Below are 19,394 nucleotides of genomic sequence, written 5' to 3'. Positions count from 1 at the left end.
CGACTTTATTCCCGTTGAGGTCAAATCGATTTTAGGTCGCTGAGAATTTTATTTTTTATATTTCATAGTTGATGTCTGGTCTAAAATTACAACATTTATAAAGGCATCGGTGTTTCTGTTGAAAAAAGTTCAGTTTTGAATCATTCAATACTATTTTTTCATTCTTAAAACATATCGAGTCTAGAAATTGCCGATATTCGTCACGACGATTATAAATACACCAATTATAAATACACACTGCAATTGGAAAAAGTTCAGTTTTGTATCGCTGAAGATGTTCTCTTTTAAGTTTCGAAACATTTCGTGTTGTATGTTGATGCGACGCTCTTATTTATGAAACAGAGAAAGAGGAGAGTCAGGCAGACGTTGTATTACTTGATCGAACGTTACAATTGTTCAGAATGCGAGCGATGATTCGCGGGCACATTCTGAGCTGGAAGCGAAGCTCGGCCGCGCCAACTGCCATTACGGCATCGCGATGCGCGATTGTATCCCGAACTTAATCTTAATTAATCGCGGTATTACAGTATACGTACGATTAGGTCTCGGCGCTGTTGTGCAGTTTATCAATAGCAAGCGTAATTCCGAACCGTTTATTCCCCGCGACGGAACTTTGGACCGGCTTCTGGCCTTTCCTCGGCGACCGTAGCACTTTGCTAGATTAGAATAAACCGATACCATCGACATCTTTATTCGCAGTCACCTAAAACTGTCGACCCTCTTTCGCGCCAAGATATATCTTTATGACCGCGACGTCGGAGACTTATTCCATAGTAAATGGCATTGCTTGAACTTTAATCGTGATATACGGCGAATGTTGCCGTTGCCACGTTGGTACGCGGCCGAGCGACTTATTCAAACGCGATTGAATAACGCCGGGACGCACGTGTGGTCAAGTAATTCTTCCTTACTCTGAATTTCTCGGGGTGAAATCTCACTCGAAACAAGAGCGAAAGGTGCGACAGTATTTTCATTTGAAGCAATAGTGAAAAGTACCGCCACTCGAAATCGCAGGAGTGAATGTTTCATTCAAGCTTAGAGTGAATTCTGAGTTCTGAGCTATATAAGTGGATTCTTAAACTCATATTAATAGTCATTACTTGAAATTTGTTTCGCGTGGGATACTCAGATTTTCACACAAGTTCTTCAGTTAAATTATATATGTGATATTATATCTATAATCGAGCATGACTTGATACTCAAATCTAAGTATTTTATTTCAGAGAATTCTCAAGTAACGATTATTAATATGAGTCTTAGAGTAGATTTAGTTTTTCAACTAAACTATGGTTACAAATGTAAAGTCGCATATGTTATAAATGATTTAAATGAAAAACTCAAATCTAAATCTAAATTCTAAATTCAGTTCTGAATATTTCATGTGAGACAAGTTTTAAGTAACGACTATTAATACGAGCCTTAGATTCTAAATTCTGATTTCGTACGAGCTAATGTCTTAGTCGATTAGAATGAATATTCCTATGACGATGGAGTGCATCAGATTCACTCTGTATGAGTACAAAAATCACTCGAATTCGAGTGATGACTCGATAGCTCTATTTTCCAAGTGACATTTCGTTCCAAAAAATTTTGAGAGTACCACGATATTATCCGTTAAAAGTCATTGCGTTCATCGGTATATCGCGCATGGAAAAAACATGAGGCCACCATCGAATCGTTTCATTTGGATATCGCGGTGGCCACAATTGCCAACGATTCGGAGAACTGTTGAGGAATAAAAAGAAACGCATGAAGCCCATGAGGTCATCGAGAAGCGACTGCCGAGACCTTGGACGCAATCGTTTCGGATACTTGTGTGTAGCCGCGTAACTTGCGCGCGCGCGTTCCCCAATCTATAATTCCTGTATCTATATTGCTTATAGATTATAGCCGAAATATATGGCGGTGAAACAGACGCTATTGCCGGCGTGGGTAGCGCGATAGTTCTCATGTGCGAATTGCTCGGATGCTCCGAGTTCCGGTGGAAGGCGAGTCGATACACGGAATTCGGTTACGACGATGCCTTAATAGCGCCACGGCGGTGCGCCTTACCCCGAACGTATTCTAATATGCACATATAAGTGGTTAACACATTGCCGAGCCGCAGGTTGAATTCGATTCATGGCAAGGAAGAGAAGAGGGAAGGAACGGTAGCGGGGAAGAGAAAAGGGGAAAGGCCCGCGAGCGCGCGCGATTCGACTCGCAGGAATTGATCGCCCCGCGGCGTTTCTCCGCGGCTTCTCGCATAATGGAGATTCCGCCCGAGATATTTCCCGCCGACAAGATTTACCTTGCTCGCGTTGCCGTAAAAAGTGCCACGGAGAAGACGTGGGAGATTAATTCGCTTTTCCGGTGCGTACGCGCGCGCGTACACCGCGAATGAAAATGCTCGTAAAAATACCGACAGCAAAGCAAGGGGGAGCAGGAGGCGAGGGAAAAAAAAGAGAACGAGCCGAGGGAAACCGAGAAAAGGGAAAAAATAATGGGTCGTGGAAAAGTTTCGCGGTGTTGCACGGCTGCAACGTTACTTTCACGGCGTATTAGTTTGATTCGGCAGTTAATTGAATTCGTTTGCAACTTGAATATTTGCGCTTGAATATTTGCGCCCGCAAATATCGACAAATACACCTTTTTGTAAACAAGGCAGATACATCGGGGTATTTTTCGCACGTGTGCGTTTAACGCGACTTGATAGATCGACAGGCATCGAACGTAACGCAGAAACTGCCGACAGTTCGCGGACAAAAGGGGGGCGTGTGTGCATACACAAGCCCAGCAGGTATTACAAGCGTTTTTTGTTCACCCGATAATAGCGGAACGGCGTGAGTAATCACGAGGCGCATCGTGGGAAACGAAAACGGTGCTGTTAAATAAGACCACTCGTTAACGAGCTCGTTAACGCGCCGAAGGGTGGGGGATCTAAACAAAGAGATAGGGAGCGACTGGCTGAGAGCATTGATAATGACATTTTTAATGACAAAAGGAAGAACTTGCGGTGTAAAGCAGCTGAGCTCGCCTCCACGCCACTTGCATCGTAACGGACGATCGCACGAGCTTGCGACGCCGAGTGTTGCAGCGAACTTATCAAACGAACTAATGTACCTCGTAATTATGCCCCTGATCCACTACAGTTTTTCTCGCTCTCTCGCGCATTTCCTCTTTATCAACCCTCAGTAGATTTTTCGCGGCCGGTGAAACGGCGGTAGCGATATTTCTCCGGGTTACAAACGATCGAGGCCGTAATGAAACGTTCACGTCGTCGTAAGACGATTGCACTAGATTCTTCCGTGTAAGCTGCCGGCATTGGCCAAAATTGCATCGGGACATCCGCATAGAAATTTGCCAAGATTTTCCCAGATGCGGTATAGATTAGAATCCCGAAATTTGTCCCGAAATTGGTTATTCCACTACAATATCAATTGGGAATCTCAATCTCGTCCCAAGCGTGAATTCTCTGGCTGGAATCGAAATAGAAACGATCATAGTTATGCAAGAATGATTCGACCCACGAAATCATGATTTTTGAGTTTTTGTCACCGATGAGTAGTCCCGACATTTTCTGCATAAAACAAGAAAGATTCCAGCCTTATGGGCGCTTAAAATTAATTAAAAACCGGCTTTTATTCTTTTTCCATTAGTTGTATCCATCTTTGCGTCCTTTTTATTAATTTACCTTTTTTATCTTTTACCTATTTTTATCTATTTTTTAAGAGTTAAGCTTGTCAATAAATATTTTTAAAGAGAAGAAAATTAATCATGTTTGATTTCTTGAACAATTATCGAGAATCCTAGTACTATCTATAAGTTTTCAATCATGTAACAAATTTTTATGTTTCTCGAAACGTATACATTATATGGATTGGATTATTTTTGTATAACTACGGCCATATTATTGGAATTTGTTTGGGAATGGTGTTTTTTCTCATTTGGAAATGTCGATATACTTTTATATCAGATAGAAAATCCTATTTTTTATTTTTTATATAAATTTTATTATATTTAATTAATAATTGTATTTAATTAATAATTTAATTAAATTACAATTTAATAAATTTAAAAATTAGTATAATTTAACAGAATAAAATATATTTTTAAATTACTTTAAACATTTTACGAAATAAAGACCAAAGAAAATATTTTGGGAGAACTTTGGATTTCTCCACTTAGAATCCCGTATTTGAACGCGAAGCTTATATTTCTAACGAGAAGCCACAATTATTATGGGAAATCAGACTGGATTTCAATTAACTTCAAAGAAATTTTCTATGCAGACAAGAAACAAGTAAATCCATATTACAATATAAGCTCAATCATATGGTATATTACGTAACTGTTACTTTATTATATAACAATTGAGCTGTTGTATAACATTGTAACATCGATAATATTTTATGTTTACTGGAAAGAACCTCTCTTTGCGGATTTATATTGTAATTCTGCTATAAAATATCGAGTTTTATTGACACTCTATATATTACGCAACAGACAGCGCAATTTTCGCAAAGAGAGAGTGACGTAGAAATATAAATTTCAGAAGACCAATGTAACATATAGCGGCTGTGCAATTTGATTAAAATGTAAAAATGTTCAAAATAGGTCCCGTCAGAAACGCTTTTGAAGTTGTGCTCAAATTGTTTCAGTTTCAGTTTCAGAAAGTCATTATTTCCAAATTGTTATTTCTCCCAATATTGTTTGCTAGCTTTTATTTTCGCCGAACGAATTTCATACGCAGTAAACACACTCTTCTCGCAGTAAAACAACGATACTTTGTACGTGAAAAACAATTTCGATACTATCAAAACACAAGTCAAAATATAATGGTATTTAGTTTTCAATTCCCAGTCCAAGTAATAGTTTTTAATTCGTAATCCCCCCAATGTTCTGTCTATCTCTCTGTAAACGCACGGAATATAATTGGAATTCTCATTTAGTGACGACGAGAGTGTCCCACGATACATTTCTTTTCGCGTTTAGAGCATGTATAGTTGCAGAAATTTGCCAAAATTACGAGTAACAAGCGCGGATTCCTTCCGGATCGTACTTCAACTCCCAAAAAAGATCCGAACAGCTTAATGTTATCCTAGAGGACGCTATAATTTCTCAATTATCATTCCACATGGCAGTGCGCGTCTCACGAAAAATATCTCTACGGTCCATCGTCATAATATCAATATTTCAAGCGCCATTTCGCGATACGAACCGGACCCGCCGTCCCAGAAATAACCCGAAGGAAGCAGGTAGGATACGTTTGCGACTTACACTCACGTTGGGCTCGCCCTCCGTCATGGTCCTCGAGTTTTCGTCACGGACGGCTTTTCGCACTCACAGGAATAAAATCACTTTTCTCCTTCCTCCCACCTACACCACCTTTCTCTTCCTCCCGCCCTTCCTCTATCTATCTATCTCTTTCTTCGCTCGCAAATCTCACTTCGCCGGCCGATTTTCCGTCTGTCGGCCTCGATTCAATGGATTCGGTCCATTAATCACTGATTAGCGATTGGCGCACGTGACGATATCTGTGTTGAATTTTTCACACGATGTCGCTTTGTACGTAAATGAAGATCGGCGTGCAAAGTCGGACCGCGGAGGATCGCAAAAGCATAGGGAAATAAAAGGAAACAGAGAGAGAGAGAGAAAGAGGGAGGGAGAGGGTGTGGCGCGGAGGCGGTCAACGACACCGTCGGAATATTATTTCACATACGCCGTATGGAGAATATTGAGGATAGGATATACATATTCTCTTGGTAAGGATGAAATCTATCCGCCTGATGAGGGGTGATATCCGTCGTTTTTCCCTTAAACGCTCTCGCGGCCCTCATTGAATAACGAGAGGTCCCCAGGTATCGAGTGTACCGACTGTGAGGAAATCTGTGCCCCGCTTTTACGAGCCAACGATTTGATAAATTCACGGCGCGCCAACAGCGCTGACCAACCCTCAATTTGCGAGCACTTTATTTTTTTTTTAATTTGACTGAAAAAAAGGGGACCATTTTTGCGCGGGCTCGATCTTTCGTGCGAAATGCTTTCCATTCGTTTTCCATTCGTATGAAACGCCGGTTTCGACGGCTCGAAATTATTCGTCATGCAAAGGGAGAAAAATTCTGTCGAAGAACCTCCGAGAGAGAGTACTCGGAAATTAATGACCAGTGCTACGGTGCGGCACACGCACCGAGTACTTCCCCGAGTACTGCAGGTACGCATTACCTGCGGCAGCATCGTCCGCTCGCGCGACTATTTGGAAATTCGGATTCCTTCCGCGGATCACACTTCTCGAGTTCTCGTGAAAATTTCACTCGCGTTACAAACGAAGACTGAAAAATAACGGGAGATAATTCAAACGTGCGCAGATTCGGATCGGAGAGCGTAACGACGACGAGGACTGAGTCCGCGCGTTAAATCAGACACGACTGCTCATTAAATATTGACGCAATTCTCCGACGAGTAACTCATTAACACGTCGAGCGTTACGTACGTGTCTAATTCGTAATCTGGGTAGCAGAAGTCAGCCTTGCCGCATCTAACAGATAGATCGCACGCTTGACTGTATCTCTTTATTAGCGAGCGTCGCTGATAATCCCGTGTAATTAAAATCGATCGCCGACTCGCGCAAGACGCGAGTTCACGAGGCGGGAAATGTTTTCCCTAATAAACGCCTCGTAGTGCATTTCCGCATATTCGTCACAACCACCGATGTCTCGTAATTCGATCTCGATAATGTGTTAATCCGGTATCTGCGCCGCTGCCTCCGCCGCCGCCGCCGCCTCCGCCTCCGCCGCCCCCGGTGATAAAAGCAACGGGGATACCAGAAGTCCCGACATCGAGTCACTCTTTGAACTCGTTTTTTCGCCGCGACTTTGACGAAGATATATTCCGCTTACGAACGCGCGCGCGCGCTTGTGCATTCGATATTGACGTGACGAACTGTTTTGAAAAAGAAAACAAAAAAGCGACACGAAGAAAGATGAAAAAATCCTATACAACCGCGCTATTCAAATCACTGCGGCGCAGCGTTCCACTGCGCGCGCCTTTCCACGTCATGAAATTGTATTTCACGTACGTGCTACGCGCCGACTTTTTGATCGCCGTGACGGCAGAATTGAATAAACCGCCACGCGGTATATTTGCGTTGCGAGGGCCGCGTTCCCGCGGAGTCCTGATAATAAAGCGTGACTCTATACAGATATCCGCACGTCGCTCGCTCGCCAAAGACCACGTGAAACAAGACGCGCTGGCGCAACCGTACAACGCGATATTAATCGGATAATAATAGTCTTATGCAACGAATTAGACAAGCACACGACCTTTCATCGAGTATTTTTGTCGAGGATAAAAGGCTATAGACAAATGAGCATCCACGTTCTGTGTATGAATATGCGATGAACTATGCGAATTGCGAGAAAATGGTTATGTTCCGTAGGACGCATACGCGCGTATTAATCTATAGTTCATGTTATGTGTATTGTAAAAAATACGTGTGCATATGCGTGTTACGAAACGTAGCCAATGTGTCGCTTGTCATCTCGTCTTGAAACGATTGAAATCCGAGCAACGCTTGATTTTGAAATTGACGTTGACTGTACTATATTTGCCGATCGACAATTAAAAACAACGCACACACTCTTGAAATACCCTGAGAAAAATGTTCTTGGAAATTTACTTAATATGAGATACAAAATTTACTCGCAGAAATGGATTTTACACTTCTGTGAAATATAAATTTTTGTCCCACAAATAAATTGTGGAGTAATTTTTCCTGAGCGTAGTTAAATCTGAATTATGTTATTTAAACAGAATAAACAATTGCCGTTTTCGCGAAAAAAAGAATGTATATTTTCTATTTGAAAATTACTTTTATATTGATACAAGCAAATATTAGCACCACCCCTCCTCCTCAAATAAATATTTTTTATTTTTTTTAGATTTTTATTTTATTTCTTCTCTCATAGTATAGAAATATCGTCAAGGAGCGTGATATAACGATTAAAATTCTGAAAAATAGGTGTCCCGAAGGGAAAATTCCGCGGTAGAATTTGGTGTGAGAGAAAAAAATGATTTGGGTTGAAATGATCGTCGGCCGTAATTCGGCGAGAAGTCGCCCGAGACTGCCATATAATTCCGCTTGGTGTGTGCGCTTTCCCGACGAAGGCGTATTTCAATCACCGATGATCGGCCGCGCGACATATATTCGTTGCACCTGCAGCAGGCGCAACAAAAAAGGCAGGCAAAAAGCGGACTGAACTATTCAAATTGAAATCCTGCTCCAATTCCACCTACTGCCGCGCCCGACCTCCCGTATTTCCGCGGGTGTAAGCATGACAGTTCCAGTGATTAATTCCACCTCCAGATCAATTCGCGGCCGGCGACGCTCGTTTGTCACGCGACATTTTCTCCCTGCACCGATAAAATTCCTGTCGATCGAAAAATAAGATGGACAAAGGGCGTGAGCGCGTTCCATCTAGATGAAACGCTGCTTTTTCCTTCTAGATTAAACGGACTAATACACGCCTGACAGCCGATAATTTTCGGTATTCTCGGCCGACATTGTCGAGATTCAACGAAGCGCGAGTATCTTCTCTCGACTTGAAACCCTTGAATTCAGAATCCTGATCTTTCACCCCGGCGAAAATTTAATAAGTGTCTTGGCAACCGGACGCCGAATTCAAATTCCACCGTGCGCCAAGCGTAGTTGTAATACCGTTTACGTCGCTGAGGCGGAAATATCCGAGCCGCATAAAACTGCAGTCACACGTCGGATGGAGTCGCCGCGAGATTAGCGCGAGACGCGACGGCGAATTTTTATCAGCAAAGGAGCATCGCGTTTGCGTGGTTGCGTTCAACTCGGCTCGCCAAGACCTAATCCCCTGGGGCTTATCGGTCAGCCGATAAGGGCAGAATGCGGGGTCGTTCGCAGGGTTGCGCGTCTTGAACCGCACGACGTCATTATTATACGCGACCGATATGAGAGAACGTATATCACCCGGAGAAAACGAATACGACCTTCCTGCTAGGCTGGTCAGTCGTCGGCCAACCTGATCTCTCCCTCTCTCTCTCTTTCTTTCTCTCCCCCTTCCTCTCTAATTCTCGAGTGTTCTTTCGACTCGTTTCTCTTCGGGGCCGCCGCGATATTTCATTCGCGGTCCGCTACGTCACCGGCCCTCGTCGTCCACTCGAAAGTAAGGTGTCTAAGGATAGAGGGTCGAGAGTGCGCGTGTTCACGGGTCCTCGGCGGTTAACCCACATTGTTCGCATTGAAGTAAATCGCCGTCGACGAACGCGCTCGTCGTCCATTACCGGCAAACGACAAATATACGAAGTCCCGCGGCCGCTAACCAATTGTACGAGAGCGAGCTTTTGCTTACATCGGGCGTATACACGACGTAAACATCGCCGTTGCGATGTTACGCGCGCAAACACGGTTTAGATTAAGCAGCCACGCGCTTCGCGTGGATCGACCGCGAGCTGAGTGTTTCGGGGTGCAAGCGGCGGTCCGGCCAAATACCTGATTGCTTCTCTTGATCTTCATTTTCGGATCTCTCCTAAGGAACCCTTCTCTCCCATAAAAATATGAAAAAAGAAATATTACAGCAACATTAAATTTACGAAACTATGTTAATTATGATGCTAAAGATGTGGCAGCGATATTGTTGTGAACTTTTTTCGAGACTTTTAATAAACCTCAATCGAGAGACTTCCGGGACTTTTAATAAGCCTCAAACTCGGAAATTATTACAATGTTTTCTTGGTTAATTTAAAGTTGACTTGTAGTTATGTTAATATTTATCAAAATACAATGTATATTTCAATATTTATCAAAATACAATACCTTGACCAAATGTCTAGTGGAAAAAATATAAACGAGCCTGCAAAATTCCGATTGAAGTTACCAGAATTCTGTATTAACAAGATTTTGCGGTTACCCGAGTCGAAATTTTGACTCTATATTGAACTTTGAATTCTACAACGTAATAGGAACTAAATTAGCAAAGTAGGTTTAATTCTAACGATACAATTTACTCCTACTTTGACTGATGATGTTCGAAATTTCCTTTTTCGAAATTTCCCTTTTCTTTAGCGTCAAAATGGATGCTGAATGGAATAGTGAGACTAAAAGTAAGATCAAAATTTCGACTGGGATAACCAAATAAGATTTTTAAGATTTTTGAATTCAAATTGAACAGTTGCAAGTTCTGCTTAACGAGAAATCTTGTTGACTGAGTAGAATTCTAGTAACTCAAGCCGGTATTTTCTTATTTCATTAGAAATTTGGTTAACCAGACGTGCACCGTCGGTAAGCAAATACAATTCTACGTCGATTCGCGTGTTAACTCGATAAAAAAGTTCGCTAGAGTTTTCGGCCGCTACAATTGTGTTTCGAATAGGTCAAGGGTGCATTATGTAATCCACTTGCGACGATAGAATCTTGATGTACCGACGGCATTTATACCGAAATATATGCGGACGAACGAACGTACGCCTCTAAATTAAAATAAACATGGACCTCGATAAATTTGTGGGTGCCCGCGATTTGCATTGCAATCGAGCAAGAAAAAAAGGGCACTTCTCGATCGGCCTCGATAAAACTCGCGCCCCGGCTAAATATTTATCGTGCGAACTTAAATTTTCTAATGAATCCGCACGCCCGCTCTATCTCTCCCTGACTCTATTTCTCTCTTTTCATGCTCGCTCCAGTTACGGTATTATTCACACGTAACCATCAGCGGTTAATTTTGAGTGCATACCTCAAATTTAATACCTGCCCGGCCCGACGGTGGGAACTGTTTGCTCTGTTCGTTGTTACGACATCGATCGCCGATCGGCTTGGCTCCACTCGCCGCAAGAATAGCCTTCGCAACGCGCTACCACGGTGATTTTATCGAACGTAATAACGCAATTTACCCGGCCCGTCCTGCCCGTATTAATCGGCAATATAGGGCTGCCGTGATTGGCTGAAAATAATTTCGTTAACCCGTGGAAAATCCTCGTGTGTTTGCCGATATCGCTTTCAGATCACCAATCGGGATCCCGCTTCGACTAGCTCCGGAATTTTAATCACTGCTTACTGAATATCGACGCAATGTCCGTCTGTTAAGTATTCCAAACTTCGCGCTGTCGATGAGAATTTGTTTAATCTAAAACAGTGATGACAATCCGGCGTGAAAGAATGCGACTAAATTTTACTTCTTTTCCATGGAATCGTATAAAATTTTAAATATTCCAAGAAGTGATACATTAATTCAAAGCTTAGGACAAGTATAAATGTTAAGAATATAAAATCTTTATGTTATTCTCGCAATCGCTTGGAACACAGTTCAAAAGATTGCGATTTCAACAAACAACCAAAGTTTTAAGTGCTTCACATCACGCGTGAAATATTTTACACCGTAACTGCGAGCCTCGAACACGCAACGTAATTATTATCAATGAGTAAATAACTCAATTGTTGCGAAATTAAATTTATTATAAGTCTTTATTATCCCCCCCCCCCTTTCTCCTCTCTTCTCTGGCCCTCGCCACGTGAAAATCATCACCGTCGCGTCGTGCCGGTAATTTACACTATTCTGCGTGTTATCTTCGCGACCACGTGACTAATTCGTTTTAATTGCATCGCATGTGAGTGCGTGTATGCAGTAAATACAATGAAACGTTTAATTAGAACTGATAATAGAGATCAAATGTCACGTACCATTTGGACGTCGCGAAATAAGTAAATAATTTACCGATAAATAGCGCGATACGCAGTATTATCCATTAATAATAACGATGCAATTCAGTCTAGTTGGAAACAACTGTTCACGCAAACACATTCGACACAGTCTGATACGATTGTTCGTGCTGTCGACAAATGGCGAAGCCATCATTTCCGCTGCCAACAAATAACAATCGCGCCATAGAACGCACCGAATCACTCACAATTATAACTAGTAAAGTGCACTAATTACAAGCTGACTGTGCGTACATTTAATGCACATATAATTTTCATTACGATTACAATTACAATACTAATGAGACGATTATTCCCTTGTAAAGCAGAGCTCAGTCTCTGCCTGGTGATGCGAATCACTCTCCTGCGCGATAGCCCCGCATGAATGCCGACAATTTCGCATGAAATTTTCCATGCGATCGACATAATAACATCTCCGTATCCTCAACGCGTATATTTGATGCGTGTCTACGCCTTTCTGATTCTCAAGATAAACAACCTTACGCGGGACGCTTGTATAAGAAAAACGCGATTTGAAGTAAAAAGAGTGTGCTTAGTGTTCGAAGCATCAGAAATACGGCTCTGAGGTCTGTTCGTTTTTGAGGAACTTGTAAACTGTAACCAGTGTTACAAATTGAAGCAAAAGAGAATATATTTGTTTTACTCTACATTGAAAAAATTAATTTCCTAATCGGAACTAAAATATTTGATATATACGATTTAGTTGGCATTATCATGTTTTTTACTTGTGTCAAGTAGGAAGTGTTAGTGAGAAAGCAGCAATTAAGTGTTTTAGCTGCAATTTACCAGATACTTGATTGATCCCGTTTTAATCAAACTTCGGACCAGTGTAGCAAATTTTTGTTTGGACAACAAAATTCTTTATTCATTTATTGCACTAGTGCAGCAGTTTTGTTCGAAAACGAACAGACCACTGCGCGCGCGTGTGTATTATTCGTGACGTGGCACAGCTCCAATTTTGCTTTCGCAATCGAAATAGACGAACGCGTCGAAGCAACGCGCGATGAAGAATAAGAAAACGAAACCACCGTGCTCGCGCTCCGAGACGACGAGTTGCCATTGTCGTAGCCTTGACCGCAAATATCTGAGGTATGACCTCGAGGTTTCAAAGACTGCATAATTACGCAATGTCACCGGCCATGGAAAAGCAGGAAGACAATTTATTCGCGCAACCAAGCGGATATAGCGCGACGATACGAATCGAAAGTTCGACCTTCCCCGAACATCATGTCGCGCTCCCACCTTGTCGTATCGTTTGGCTGCTTCGGGACCAGCACAAAAATCCTTTCACGGCGTTCCCGCCGGTTGAAACCGGTTGGCCTTCTGCCGTAAAAGTGCGCTTACGAATGAGGGAATTCCACCGCCGTCGCGAGACGAGACTTTTTCCTTCGCTTTTTTCCGACGCGATTAAACCAAGTGACAGACCAATTCGAAATTCAGTGACATTCGTGGCTCATCGGAAAAAGTTGGGATGACCTGACACGATGATCGATTTCACCACGCCTAATTATTCCCGACGTGCAGTCGCGTACGTGACTCCTTTCCATATCGACAGCAGGCGACGATTTGGGAATAACATAGAATCTTATACTGAGAGAAAACGTATCTAAGAAATGGGAAATATTTACTCGAAGATATTCTCTCTACTAATAACATATTTATCTAAATCTAAATCCTTTCATTTAAATATAATAAATAATCGCTTTCATGAGAATCCTAAAGAAAATTTGAGGTATATTTTTTTGTTTGAAAAATATTTTATATTAGTTTATTAGTATATAGTATGAGTAAAAATATGTTATTAGTAGCCATCGAATATTTTTTTCTTCCACAAAAATAAAGGAAGAGTAAATATTTCTTTTTTCCGAAATCTCTCTTGCTCTCCAAGCCTTGGATTACGGGCGAATCGTGATCCGACAGATTTTAATACAATTTGTCCGTCTTAACACGGATTTATTAATTAATTTTAATGTGACGCTAAAATTTTGCCGTGGATATTTAATATATAGACTATTCCGCGAATTGTATCGAATGTGCGCATTTCGTGGGCAAAAGAACAAGTGTATCGATTGATGAGCGTACAAAACGCGCTCCATAATTTAGCTCCGAATTTCAACCGATGTATCGAGCTTTTAAAATTATTTTTTGCGGGGGAATGTATTGCAACATGATAATAGAATTAATTTTCAGTAGCAAATTTCGACCTTCGAATATCAGATAAAATGGTTTCTTCGTGTCTCACATATAATACATATAATGTCGTCTGCATGCAACTTTTTAGCGATCCAGGCATTCATTTTGATTTACTTATTATATTTTAGTTCTTTTATGGGTCGCCGCGTATGTACCCGCGCTTCCCACCAAAACTAAAACCAGTTGTACGAAATCGCTCATCTGATGGAGAGAGGCTGTAAAATAACAATTAAAACTTCTCACGTTAACTCTGAGATTTATAATCGCGCTGCTAATTCATTGTGTTGTAATTTCTTAAAATGCCCGCTACATGTCACAGTTTCCGCAATATAATCTCCTCCACGGGTACATTTGAAATTTCGCGGCTACAAGAGTAAAAAAGGTTCCTCCGTGTCGTAATATGTGAAGCTGTTAAATGCACCTTACACCGTTGTAATTTTGCGTGTGCGGTTGTTGAAAAAAACTGCTGCTACGTTTGCGGCTTTCTTTCAGAAATGTTATTTATGTACTCACGTGAAGTGCTTGCTGAAGTTTTATGCTTCTAGACAAACGCGATGAGCAAACTCGCGTAACATTTACGTCGAATTTCAAATTTATCTCTCTCGTATGTCGCATTTTGCACTCGCACCTGCATTCAAAGGTTCCACGCAGAAAGCGGCGGAGGGGCGGAAGAGCGCAAAAGAGATACAAGGGGAGGCGGGAAGAGAGAGATTTGTGATTATCGGTTTTTAAACAAAATTGCGATACGTATTATGACGCTTGTTCGCAAAGAGCTAATATCCCTTCGTCCCGCCGCTCCTCTCCCTACTTTAACTCGATATTTAACACCGGCGAGCTTAATACAATTAACGACTATTCCTCGAAATCACCTTGAAGCCATTAATTCGATATTTAATTTGTATATTTAATACGGCCTCTTGCTACTGTTACGCGTCTAATTCAATATACGGATCGAAACTGGCTCGACAAAATTTTGTAAATTGGTTCGGCTCACTATAATTCCCATGGCGGCTGTGCCGATGGTACTGCACGCCTCGATTGCGAAATAACGTGTCCCGCGATTGTGCGAAAACGCGAGAATCAAAGCAGATTCGCTGATTTATACCTGTCTCATTCTCGGCCGCAGCGCGCTATTTATTTATTTATCTATCCACGTATCGGGGTGATTTTTCGTAAAATCGCGACGCTCGCGTGACGACGTCTCTGATGAGGTCGCGCAAACATTCCCCGAGACGTGATCTCGGCCTCGAGATTTTGCTGTCACTCCCGTTCGCTTAGCCCATTTATCGGCGAGCGGGCGCGCTATATCTCGTAACGCGCGGCGCGACGGAGTTAAATTTACTCGTAGCAAATGTGATGGAGGACGGTTATGCTAATACCGCTGAATTCAGTGGCAGTCGCAGCGCGCCGCTGTGTACGCTGGCAAATGCGTCGCGTCAAAAGGACGCAAATACCCGCCGGAAAATAATACAGGAAGAAATTCTGGGCCGAACGGCCTTAGCGCGAAAATTTCATCCGAGAGAGTCTTATCTGCTCGGGGGCCTCTCTTCGTCGTTAAATAACTCGGTCATGAAACTTGAGATAATGAGACACGCCTACTGCGTGGGAGAACGGGAAAAAAAGGATAAATTTTTATCCGGAGAACAAGTGCGCGTCGAATGGCGCGCGGGCATACATACATATCCTCGCGAAAAAATGCGCCCCAAAAATTTAAATCCCGAGAGAGAGAGAGAGAGAGAGAGAGAGAGAGAGAGAGAGATTTTGAGTAAAGTGTTTTGATGAAAATTGAGTTTGTGAGTTTCGTGGTTCCTGAATCTCTGCTGTTAGATAACTCGGTAATGGAAGGTACCTCCGCGCGTGAAAAGACACTACTATTTCACGCTAAATCGTCGAACCGACATGAGAACACGTTCGAAAAAATGTTTCAAGAGAAAAATCGCTCCGATAAATATTTAACAAGTTCTTATCTGTTTTCAAATATTCCCTACAACACTCATTAATGCTCGTTAATAAAGCCTGAGATAACATAAAAATGTCCTCGTGGAAATGTTCATTTAAGAGACAACCGCGAATATACTCGAAAAATACTCCAGGAGCTTTGTGGTAAAATAGCTTTAATGAATTCCCAGTTTAAGAACTTTATCTGTGTCCTTAAACCGACGTTGTCAAATAATTCAGCAACGAAGCTTGAGATAATTAAAAAATGCCGTTGTGCGCAAAAGAGAAATTCCCCTTTAAAGTGAAATTTTCCCCTTACAACTTTACACAGGGATTTTACAACAAACGCAGATTTCGCACAACGGACGCAAAGATATTCTCCTCCCGCTATTATTATCCTAGTTTGTAACCGCATTATGCGAATGGCTGCCTTTAAATCAAAACTTGGGTGCTCTGTTACGTACATCCTGTCGCGTGATGCGAAATGTAATCCCGCAGACTTCTGCCTTGTCACGTAATCAACAAGATGTTAAATTTAGATAAATATTACGTAAATTTGGAGATAATCAAGCAGAGTTTAACGAGCATGCCCGCGGAAGTCTTGAACAAGCTTCATTGCTCACCGTCGAAAACGACCCTCGCGAAATTCACGCGCGTATAATCGGAATTATTAAACAATCGAGCAAAGTGACTAGTCGGAAACGCAGGGGCTCGGAAAATGGTACTATTCGGCTGCAAAAATTTAAATCAATATTGAACTAACGAATGACTAACTGTAATCCTCGCACGCGAATTTGCGGAACAGCGGGATCAGCGTGGTTAATAATGCAGCACCGCGTCTAACGAGTACGTCGAGTTTTGCAACGAATATGCGATGAGTCGTGTTAATACTTGATTGATGGCCAATGATCCAGTATGCGATTAGCGATAAAATATCTCATAAACGACATTACCGCGTCGGCGGACGCCAAGTTGAAGACCGTTCTGGTCATCCCGATGACAAATCTCCGTAAACGCTCGAGCACAAACGCGGCCGTGCGCGCACTGCGTGTGTGATCTCTGAAGAGTCCTACGGCGCCGAGAAGAGATCAATTTGACTTCTCAACCGCATCTGAAAGTACACGGATTGCCGGCAAGATCCGCGTTCCTGACGCCAATTCCCCGCCCATCCCCAGCCACCTCGCAATATCTCCGCGCGAGAGGTGAAGATCGCAGGCGAATCACCGATTGACGGAGTCCCCTCTAACCAGTCGGATGAGCATTTTTCGCCAACCGACACACAGATTTCCCCAACGTCGTGGTACAGGGATACACCTGAGACACAGACGAGAGTCCCTACCGACGGGAGCACCTGCTCCGAAAACACGCCAGTTCCTCGACGGATCGCGACCAGCCTCTCCTCCCTCTCACAAGAGATAACACCTCGCCGATCAGTCGACCGATCAGCAGGATGATGATTCTCGCGAAGCACTATCGCACTCTTCCGTGTCACACCGGCGGATCGACAGCGGGACAAGAGCGGCAGCGGCGACCAGCAACCTTCGACGGTCGACGGCGCACTGGAGCAACCATCCGCTTCAGGTTGCGACTAAGTCTACTTTACCGACGCAGGCGTCCTTGACGGGCGAGCGAGCGAGCGAACGAACGGGTGGCCGCAGGCGCGGATCACAGTCCCGGGTAGTACGGAAACCCTGAAGAAGGAGCAGAAGGGAAAGGGGGAGGACAGGGCAGCACAAACTCATCGGTTGTGTAGATACCTGTTGAATGCACTCGTGCGAGGTGGAGGGGAAGTGATGCTGTCGCGACGAGCCGGCGAAGCACCGGGCGCCGCCGCCGCCGCCACCGCCTCCACGAACCGGCAAAAGGATTCTCGAAACAAACGATCACGGTAGATCGGATCTTTGAAAAGCCATCTCGACGCCGTTTTTCTACTTGCCGTTGACTCGTGATTTACCTGCGAGCTATCTAGGTGGTTTGTCGAGGCTAGCTGCGCGATGATCGACGAACTGATGGCGGCTGTGGAATTTTCGTGGGATCGTCCGCGCGAACGCGAAACCACCGGGCAAAACGGCAAAGCAAATATATTTGCATTGTAAAATCCGTTATCTCTCGATCAATCTCGAGCAATCATATCTATAAACGACCTGTGTGCAATGTTATCGTGACGATTACGTGGATTAAAATATCTGCACAGTCGGAAAACGTTTGCGCACGCTGATCCGGAGGTGAAAGTGAGTCTCTCTATCTCTTTTTCTCACTCTTCTTCATCCTCTCTCTCAATTGCAAATTTCATCGACCGAACAGCGCCAGCCATCCGTCGATTCAGCTTCGCGATTTTGTAGGAACTCTTACCTCCGCTGCGGGAAGCGCAAACGTAAATTGGAGGAATTTTTACGAGCCTCTCACCCCAGCCCCGCGGATTAATGTCACTGTCACCGACACGATTCGAAGGCACTCTCGATACTCGAGGAAGGAGTTGCGGTCCGCGGAAACGGTTAAGAGCCTCGAAATTACGTCTGACGAGGGTAGGAAGTTACGAGCCGGATTGAGACTCGTGATTACGGCGCTTCCCCTGCGAGATATAACGAGCGACTGAAAAGGAGAATCGAGATGCGATTGCGACGCGGGGGGATTCGGAATCGCGCGAGTTCGCGTCGGACACGAGTGTTCCCTCGGCAAGAAATCAAATTGCACACCGGCTATGGGGGTTTCACGGGGTTTTTCGTCTATGTGGGAGTAATCAAAGCCGGTGAACACGTGGTCGTGGTTGTCGTCGGGGCATCCGTTCGGGACGATCGGAACATTACGAGTGCGGATTCGTGGCGCGTATCCGACGCTAATCCCGCTTGTAACCTCATCACACGGTTGTTACCCGAGACGCGATCCCGGCAGCGTGGTGACCGCATTTCGGTATCACATGCCCCAAATGAGTTTCGGGTTCAGCGAAAGGCAGCACCGTTTCGTTCTCGGCGCGATCAAGCTTTCATGCGACTGCGGTTTTGTCCCGGAACGGAAAAGACTCTCATTGCTGACGTGTCGGGTTATTTCTATCGCCAATGCTGACACTCGCGGTGGCGCCGGGAAAGTAAAAGGGTCGCAAATAATAAAAGAGATAGTAAGAAACTTATTAGCGCTACTTATATGGCTGCAAAAGTATTCTAAAAGCCGGTATATTGTCACGCGAACCAACACAAATTTACTTTCACCTTCTTTAAAAAGGAACATTATATTTTTTTAATTCCTTATCTTTTAATGATGACATCAGACGAATTTTATATACATAGAGAGAATATTATAGTTTCTTTTTTCATATGCATTCTTTTCAATTTCACTATATTCCTCGTAGTACACAAGAGTATAGACTGACTCAGTAAGGTATATCTTGCTAAGGAACATAATAGATTTCGCTGGAAATATAGCAAACTTTTAATAGCACACTTTAGTCTATAAAATATAAATAGCACGTACGCTGAGAGAATAAATATCTAAGAAATAACAAATATTTATTTAGCATGCACTAATAATATATATTACTTATAAT

General features: G+C 43.2%; 1 long non-coding RNA gene across 3 annotated transcripts in view; it reads right to left on the bottom strand.

The window, feature by feature from the left end:
* LOC116850585 overlaps positions 1 to 17,477 on the bottom strand; it is a 36,840-nt gene extending 19,363 nt beyond the window's left edge. Inside the window, exons 1-2 of one of the 3 annotated variants that reach the window (XR_004379381.1) lie at positions 16,807 to 17,477; positions 5,260 to 5,516 (exon numbers count right to left, since the gene is read on the bottom strand). This is a non-coding gene — a long non-coding RNA (uncharacterized LOC116850585). The remainder of the gene's footprint in view (positions 1 to 5,259; positions 5,517 to 16,806) is intronic. The other 2 variants (XR_004379379.1, XR_004379380.1) reach the window with 2 other exon arrangements.
* Between the last annotated feature and the right edge of the window lie 1,917 nt (positions 17,478 to 19,394).

Source organism: Odontomachus brunneus, unplaced genomic scaffold (assembly GCF_010583005.1).
Source record: "Odontomachus brunneus isolate Ranch 3 - 2012 unplaced genomic scaffold, Obru_v1 Obru_scaffold_149, whole genome shotgun sequence".
Lineage (NCBI taxonomy): Eukaryota > Metazoa > Arthropoda > Insecta > Hymenoptera > Formicidae > Odontomachus > Odontomachus brunneus.
The sequence above is the reverse complement of the archived record's forward strand: the minus strand, read 5'-3'. Positions and strand labels throughout refer to the sequence as shown.